Source organism: Ursus arctos, unplaced genomic scaffold (assembly GCF_023065955.2).
Source record: "Ursus arctos isolate Adak ecotype North America unplaced genomic scaffold, UrsArc2.0 scaffold_1, whole genome shotgun sequence".
Classification (NCBI taxonomy): Eukaryota; Metazoa; Chordata; class Mammalia; order Carnivora; family Ursidae; genus Ursus; species Ursus arctos.
This window is the reverse complement of record NW_026622763.1, coordinates 29,212,709-29,221,914: the sequence shown is the minus strand read 5'-3', so window position 1 is coordinate 29,221,914 and position 9,206 is coordinate 29,212,709. Positions and strand designations below refer to the sequence as shown.

At 36.2% G+C, this 9,206-nt stretch overlaps 1 pseudogene; it reads left to right on the top strand.

Moving 5' to 3' along the window:
- Positions 1 to 1,283: 1,283 nt before the first annotated feature.
- LOC113263355 (elongation factor 1-alpha 1-like) lies at positions 1,284 to 8,911 on the top strand (annotated as a pseudogene).
- Positions 8,912 to 9,206: the final 295 nt, after the last annotated feature.

Below are 9,206 nucleotides of genomic sequence, written 5' to 3'. Positions count from 1 at the left end.
CACCAACTAAGCTAAGAACAGTAAAATAAAAAGATAGAAGTTAATCTCACTCAAGAACATAGAAGCAATAATCTAAAATATTAGCAACCCAAATACAGTTATTCATTAAAAGTGGAACTCATTAAAAGTGGAACACATCATATCCAAATTGCTTCTACCGCAAAAAATGCAGAGTTGTTTCAAAGGTTAAAAGTGGAATGGTGTAACTCATCATATTCACATCTTAGATATGAAAAAACATATGACTTCGCAATAGATGTGTAAAACTCTTCAGTGAAATTGTATATACCTTTATGATAAAGTGTTAACAAGCTACAAATACACTGAAAATCCCCTAACTTTACGGAAATTATCTACTAAAACTGTTACAGTCATTTATTTAATAATGTAATACAAAATCTCTAGTAACAAAGCTCAACCCAACATACTCCATGGAGAAGTGGGCTCTATGGCTATCTAGGAGCATGTGCCCTGCAGAGTTTAAATTTGGCTTCCTCAGCATCCTTCTGGAGGGGACAGGAACCCAAGCTCAGAAGTGCTATGGAGTTAGTGCCTTGTTAGTGCCTATGTCTAGAGACATCTTGCATGACTTTTATTTTGAACTCCTGGCCTGCTTAATACGGCCCCAATTTCATGTGCTTACACTCTTTTCCTGTCTCACTTGCTGCCCCCGACACTGGGGCTGTCATGGGATTACATTCCACCTCCCAATAAAGCAACAGAATCCATGTTTTTCTATTTTCTGTGGGAGTCAGCAAAAACATTGCTCACCAGTAAAATGGATGTACATAATGAAATACTACAGAGCAAATAAAACCAAACGAACTTCAGTTTAAAGGATAAACATATGAATGTGAAAAACAATGTACAATGAATGGGCATGTTGCGGAAAGATACAAGCAGTATGTTTCCATTTATATAAATTTCCTAAATAGATAATATTAAGCAGTGTAATTTTTACAAATACAAATTCTGTTGGAGAAATACTTTTTTAAGCAAGGAAAGGATTAAAATGAAATTTAGCATAGTGGCTATTCTATATGGGGTAGGGAGGAAATATGAATGGAGAGAAGAAACACAAGGACTTTCAAGAAACTGATAAAGTTTCTTCCTTGGTCTGAGTGTTCATTTTGTTATATTTGTAGGTTGTACAAATATCCATTTATTCCCTATCCCCTTAGGACTTTGTATTCCCATGCCTTCTGTCAACTTCTTATTGAAACTTCCTGCAACTGTTTCAACAGGGGATTCTCTGACGTGAGCTGAGCACGCCGTCTACCTACATGGCGGGCCTGAGGTGCCAGGAACTTTATTTCGGCAAAAGCATTGCTTTCACAAAGCCCATTAAGAACTGGAAGATGTTCTACACCTCTCAAGTGAGGAAAATCTAAGATAGTTCTATCCATATTCCATTATCCAAGCAGGATTCAACCTGTTGTTACCCACAGCAAACCTCTTCATGTAGCTCCAATGTACTGACATGAGAAGTCCCAAGTGAAACCAGCTGAAAAACCAAGCAGCAGGTCTCACACAGAACTGTGAAATATAATAAATGGAAGTAAGTCACTACTTTTGGAGTGGTTTGCTACACAGTAAACTAGGCTAATATACCTTTCTTCTTGCTCTCTTGGTCCCTTTGTCATGCAGGTGCTTCTTGTTTCGACCTTCCAAACAACCTGCACTCTAATCTAGTTTTAGAATTTACCTTTAGGGTAGCCCAAACCTAAACAATATAATTAAATGTTGAAATAAAGTCAAATCAATATAAAATGTGATGTCACACTATTCAATTGTCACATACACATGCATACACATGCATAGGCAAAACAAAACAAAACAAAACAAAACATGAGGAATTATTATCCCTTTTTGGGGGGGGGGATAAGAAATAGAGCTTGGTGAATAGAAGTCCTTTGCTAATGGGTACAAAATAAGATAATGGCATTGACATATACTGTGCAGAAGGGTATATGTTGTAGATATTTCTATCCGTTTTTATATCTAAGTTATCATTCTTATTTTCTGTCCTTTTATCAGCAGTGATAGAGACAGGAAACATGGGCTATTGGAAACTTGTTCTTTATTATTTTTGCAAGCCTCTGTCTTAGTTCATTCAGGCTGCAACCAAATACCATAGATTGGATGGTTTATAAGCAAAAGCAATACATTTCTCTGTCCAATATTGAGGCTCCAGCAGATCCAGCATCTGGTGAGGACCCACTTCATGATTTGTAGATGGCATCTTCTTTCCATATCCTCACATGGCAGAAGTGGTAAAAGATCTCTCCGGGATCTCTTTTATAAGATCAGTAATCCATTCATGAGGGCTTCACCCTCATGACCTAATCACCTCCCAAAGGCCCACCTCCGAATACCATCAGGTCCTGCTGGATATTAGGTTTTGATGTATGAATATTAATTTGGGGGCAAGGCACAAACATTCAGTCTGCAGCACCTTTTTTCTTTAAATCGTATATGAGTAAATGTTGGTCATACTAAAGGATCAGATCTTATAGAACTATGGTCATAAAAACAAGACAAGGTTTAGGGAAAAAAGATTTTGACTTTTGTGTATGTTACTGCTTTTGAAATGCACGAATGGGCTGAAAATTTTGTTCTTTAGAGAAATTCAACATAGGACAGGTTTCCATCCTTATGAACAGGTCACAAACATAATTTCCAGAGGTAAAAAAAAAAAAAAAAATATATATATATATATATATATATATATATATATATATATGATATTTTATTATCTCTTTAAGCCTAAGAAACAATATAGTAAGTCATTTTCTCATCTATTAATTCACATTTGTCTTTAATTTCTCTCATTCCACATAATAAAGAGGATGCCCAATAGATATCTTACCTATTACCTGACACTGACAGGGTGAGTATTTACTTTTCTTAACAGAGAATTTAACCACTTTAGTGAACTATTTTTCTGTCTGTGAACTGTTTGCTATAATTTTCTAATAACTTTAAAGTATGTTACTTTGAAATAAAATTAATAATTATTGCAAATATTTCTATGTATCTTAATATGCCATTTCATACACCTTTGAAACTCTACACAGATTTCAAGTCCATTTTAAGAATGTTTCCTGCAATATAGTTTGAAACTTGGATAGCTGGTCTTTGAAATATATAAATTATAGAAGGAGAAAATCAGCATAGTTTTCTTTTCCTGGGAAGTGGAGCAGTTAATATTCAACATGAAATGTCTAATCTTTAAATACATTATAATCTAACTGCTTAGGATAATTTTTGCTTTAATACCTTAAGAGTCTGCAAAGCCTGAAGGATGGGATTATTAAGATGGAATTTTAATGTCAAAATTATCAGAGAAGTGAACATATTGCTAGTGTTCATAAAAATTGTATTCAATTTCTGTATGATTTGTTCAAATAAGAGATGAGAATATATTTGATTATAGCTAGTAAGTAACCCAAAATTTGATCAGATGACTGGAGGTCACTGCTACATAAGGGCTGTCAGCCTCCGAGGTGAGACTATTTAAGAGCTGAATTTACTCTAATATATGAATGTACCTGCAAAGATATGCAGAAAAATATAGTTATGAAGTAATTAAATTGTTGGAATATTTTCTAGTGAAAATAGTAAGAAAAGGAGTAAGAATATTAAAAAAATGAATGTAAATGATGATAATTTCTGTAGAAAACAATGCAGAAGTGTAGAAACAAGTTCCTAGTTTTCATTTTTTTAAAGATTTGGGATAACTCAAAACTAACATACGCACAACGGATTTCTAAAAAATTCTGTTTTTATTTAGCAGAACTTTATTAGCGTGCAGATGAATCTATGATATGGAATTTACTGCGGAATACCGACCGGTATGAAAAGCACGAACAAGATAGCATTTAACTGCACTATTTTAGGTAATTGTTTTAAAGCAAATACATACTTTGCAGTATTTTTTATAATCATGCTTGTCAGTTTCTTAAGGAGGATTATCCCTGTAGCAATACAAACTTTCCCTTCTACATTATCAAATACCTACAATGATGTGCTCATACATAATCATCGACGACTATTAATAGAAACTATAATAAGCAATCAATAGTCATTCAAACTTACAATTATAATTTTTTATTCCACTGATGGGGGGGCTGTAGAAACTTGTCTTATGTATTGGCCTTAAGATACAAAAGCTCAGTAGGTACTCTTCTTAGAACAATGCACATTTGTAATTTATGAATGTTCTTTTATATTCTTATAGATATAAATATACAGTTACATTTTCCCTTTTCCCCAGTGCTACATAATTATAACTTGTAATATGTAAATATTTATGAATTCACAGGATGTTCGCTAGGAGAGAAGAATGTTATACTTGCAGATTTGTCTAGTATTTGCAGAATTCAGATCTTATTATTAGGCTTTATGTTGTATTGCAAAATATAAAAATACATTGTTATAAATATGACTTGTCTAGAAAATATACCATCTGGTGGTTCTGTTGAGATTTGAGAATTATCTCAAAATCATTTATTGTTAGAAATAGACATTACAATATTGGTCGAGAATTTTACTCCCTTTATTTTTGTGTAAGTAAATGGAGGACATAATGTCCTGTATTCTAGGTGATAACATATAGTTCAAACATTAATATCATGAGCTATTAGAATTTATAGAACTTTACAGATCATTTAGACAGAAATGGCACACCAATTGATTGGCATTGGTTGTCTAAAATGCAATTTAAAGGATTCTATCAGGGTAATAGATTAAAGGATACCTATAGTCCGGTGAGGAAGATTGGCTGGCTGAGAATATATGCCTTAGGTCCCAGATGGGAGCCTTGTAACAAGCATGCTGTGTACTCTCTTCCCTTACTTAGTTTGAATTTAAAGATCACTACAAGCTGGTCAAAAATGAAGATTCCAACCCCTAAAACATCATTGAGTTGTCAGATCTGCTTTTTTTTTTTTTTTTTTACATTTATTTATTTATTTATTTCAAAGGGAGAGAGAGAGAGCGTGTATGAGCAGGGAGAGGAACAGAAAGAGCTGGAGTCTAGCTGACTGCCCTCTGAGCAGAGGACCTGACTTGAGGCTCTATCCCAGGACCCTGAGATCATGATCTGAGCCCAAATCAAGAGTCAATTGTTTAACCAACTAAGCCACCCATGTGCCCTAACAGAGATCTACTTAATATTTGTCTGCATGTTGGCTCAAAAATCTGATTCCTATAACTTTCTCCACTTAAGCCTAACCTATTATGCATTTCAAGCATGAAAACTTTTAGATATCATAAGATCAGCATTCTTTTTCCCTTTAGATATTTCCCTTTCCCAAATCAAAAGTCATTAATTGCTCCAGCATCTTTACCATCTCTGTAGTTTGTTCAAGTCCTTCTCAAAGTATTACTACCAGAACTAAATTTTCAAGATGATATCTTAACTGTATGAAGTAAAACAATGATTTCTCTTAATGAAAACACAACACTTCTATTTAATGCAATAAAGAATCCCATGATCTGTTTCGTGGTGTTTTCATCCGCTGGGATCACAATGCAGTTGCCATTGAGAACAATATTTAGGGTTTTTAAATGAATCATTCCTTTCTGTTCCAAATATTAGGTGTTTGCTTATTTCTTCATCTGATAAAAATGATCACCACATTTTCATGATTGTTCATTATTAGTCAATGACTGCACTGTACATTTTATCTTGATTCAATTATTTAAAATCCACCGTAGCCCTAATTTTATCTACAGCAACAATAAGAAAGTCACAAGAAGCTGAGGACCCTGCCTGAAGATGTGACCACAATACATTTAACCTTTTTAGATTTATTTCGTTAGTTTGGAACAACTCATCTTTTTGAGTTTTTACTTAGTAATTATGTTAGCCTCTCTTAGGAGACAAGAAACACATACCCTGAGTTTATCTTAGATATTGGAGATTTATTTTAAGTGCACTTGAAGGAAATGTTAAGTGGAAAACCGAGTTCTACAACAAGCCTCTTAGAGAAAAAGGAAAGTTTCTGCAGATATTCAAGAGCCTAAGTGTCTCAGCTATAATCTTCTTTAGCTTTACAGGAGAATGTCCTGTGCTCATCATCATTCTTGGGAAGGACTTCCTTTCTTCCTTAGAATATGATATGATATGATGGTAACTCAGGTGTTTTCTGTCTCTGCTGCTGTGGCTGTGGAATAAGAAACAAGGATGCTCTCTTACTCTGCCTGAACGCTTTTAACTACTTGCAACTTAATATCATAATGCATTTTTTATACTTTAAACATGACTTTTATTTTTATTTTTATTACACAAATACCTGTTCATAGTAGAAGTAATAGTACATAAAAATAATTTTAAAAAGAAAGAAAAGAAAAGTCACCCATGATCTTACCACCCAGAGGTAACCATTAATATTTTGGAGTATTTTTATCCAGTCTCAGATAAAAAACAAGCAAACTTTTTGTTTTTCACCAAAGTGTGTAAAAACTGGCCTTACTAGATATAATTTTTAGCTTGATTGTTTTTCCCCACTTAGGATATAAGGAGTATCTTTCCATGTCAATAATAGCACAGTACTTGATCCTGGTGATCTTACTAAACACTGTCCATTTATTTCCTCTTGAATTGTCCCCTAAACCTTAAAGTAGGCAATATTTTAATGCTCAAATCACAAAAGAAAACAAAAATTGAGGCCTGGAGAGTTTAAACAACTGACACATCATTGAATAGGCAGGACATTTCTGAATCTGGGTTCCCATTCAGGTTCAGTTTCGAACTGTAGGTCTAGCTCACTGCCTCTCTTCTCTCCCATTCTGCTGGCAGGGATGCTGTCTCTGTGTCCTAGGTTCACATTCCAAAGGTATTTCCTACGTTATTGTCAAGTCCTTACTCCTCAGTGATCCCAGAGAACTGGAGATGTTGCCAAATGCCTTGCTTGAGTGAAAATATAAACCGTGTGTGGCATTTCTTTGATCCACCAGTTTAACAAATCTGTCAGGAAAATAAATCACATTAGTTTAAACAAAAATGTCCTAGTAACATATCAAAACATCGGCAACATACATATCTGAAAATTCATGATATAATTTTGTGGAAGAGCCCTCCTACTTATCCTTTTTGAATATAGAATCCACACATCCCCTTTTATGTAAATGAGAGCACTTACCCAGTTTTCTCTTGTTTTATCTCTCATTTTCCATGATTCCCAGAATGTCATTTATGAAGACTCTCAGGTTGCGTACATTTTCAGTGCGCTCACAAGCAGTGTTTCTCTGCCTAGAAACCATCAGCTCTTTTTGAAGTAGCTGCTCTATTACCAGCACTTTATCTGTCACATTCTCTCCTTTTCAGTTTTGAGATTGTTTTAAATATTTCTCTACAGATTGATATTCAGTTGTCTCTAATCACTGTTAAAAACCAAGCTGCCCTATGTGCTCACATACTTATAAGAAAACGAACAAACAAACAAGCAGCTTTTTTGTGACGGGTTTGCTGCCAGAACACAGGTGTCATGAAAAACACCACTAAACCTAAACCAGGTGGGAAAGGAAAAGACTCATATCAACATCGTCGTCATTGGCCACATAGATTTGGGCAAGTTGACCACTACTGGTCATCTGGCCTACAAAGATGGTAGGATCAACAAAAGAACTATGGAAAAATTTGAGAAGGAGGCTGCTGAGATGGGAATGGGCTCCTTCAAGTATGCCTGGGTCTTGGATAAACTGAAACTGAACATGAACATGGTATCACCATTGATAACTTCCTGTGGAAATTCAAGACCAGCAAGTGTTACCTGACCATCATTAATGCCCCAGTACACAGAGACTTTATAAAAAACATGATTATAGGCACATCTCAGGCTAACTGTGTTGTTCTGATTGTTGCTGCCGGTGTTGGTGAATTTGAAGTTGGTATCCTCAAGAATGGGCAGACCCATGAGCACACACTTACACACAGTGCTTATACACTGGATGTAAAACAACTAATTGTTGGTGTTAACAAAACAGATTCCACTGAGCCACCCTACAGCCAGAAGAGATAGGAGGAAATCATTAAAGAAGTCATCAATTACATTAAGAAGGTTGGCTACAACCCCGACAGAATAGTACTTGTGCCAATTTCTGGTTGGAATGGTAACAACATGCTGGAGCCACGTGCTAATATGCCTCTGTTCAAGAGATGGAAAGTCACCCGTAATTATGGGAATGCCAGTGGAACTGCTTGAAGCTCTGGATTGCATTCTGCCACCAACGCATCCAAACTGACAAGCCCTTGCATTCCCCCCTCCATTATGTCTACAAAATTGGTGGTATTGGTATTGTGCCCCTGGGCTGAGTGGAGACTGGTGCTCTTAAACCTGGCATGGTGGTCACTTTGCTCTAGTCAATGTTACAACTGAAGTACAAAGTCTTTTGAAATGCACCATGAGGCTTTGAGTGAAGCTCTTCCTGGGGACAATGTGGGTTTCAATGTCAAGAACATATCTGACAAAGATGTCCTTTGTGACAATGTGGCTGATGATAGCAAAAATGACCCACCAATGGAAGCAGTTGGCTTCACGGCTCAGGTGATTATCCTGAACCATCCAGGCCAAACCAGCGCTGGATAGGCACCTGTGCTGGGTAGTCACACAGCTCACATTGGTCGCAAGTTTGCTGAGCTGAAGGAGAAGACTGATCATCATTCTGGAAAAAAGCTGGAAGATGGCCCCAAGTTCTTAAAATCTGGTGTTGCTGCCATCATTGATATGCTTCCTGCCAAGCCTATGTGTGTTGAGAGCTTCTCCGACTATCCTTCATCAGCCATTTAGCTGTTTGTGACATGAGACAGATGGTTGCTGTGGGTGTCATGAGAGAAATAGACAAGAAGGCAGCTAGACCTGGCAAGGTCACCACGTCTGCCCAGAAAGCTCAGAGGGTTAAATGAATCTCATCCCTAGTACCTGCCACCCCAGTCTTAATCAGAAGTAGAAGAATGGTCTCAGATCTGTTTGTGTCAACTGGCCATTAAAATTTAATAGTAAAAGACTTGTTGTTAATAATGCATTGTAAAACCTTCAGAAGGAAAGGAGAATGTTTCACGGACCGTTTGTTTTTTGTGGGTGTGTGGCAGTTTTAGGTTATTAGTTTTTAAAATCCATACTTTTTAGGGGTCCCTGGGTGGTGCAGCCAGTTGAGCGACTCTTGGTTTCAGCTTGGGTCATGATCTCAGGATCATGAGC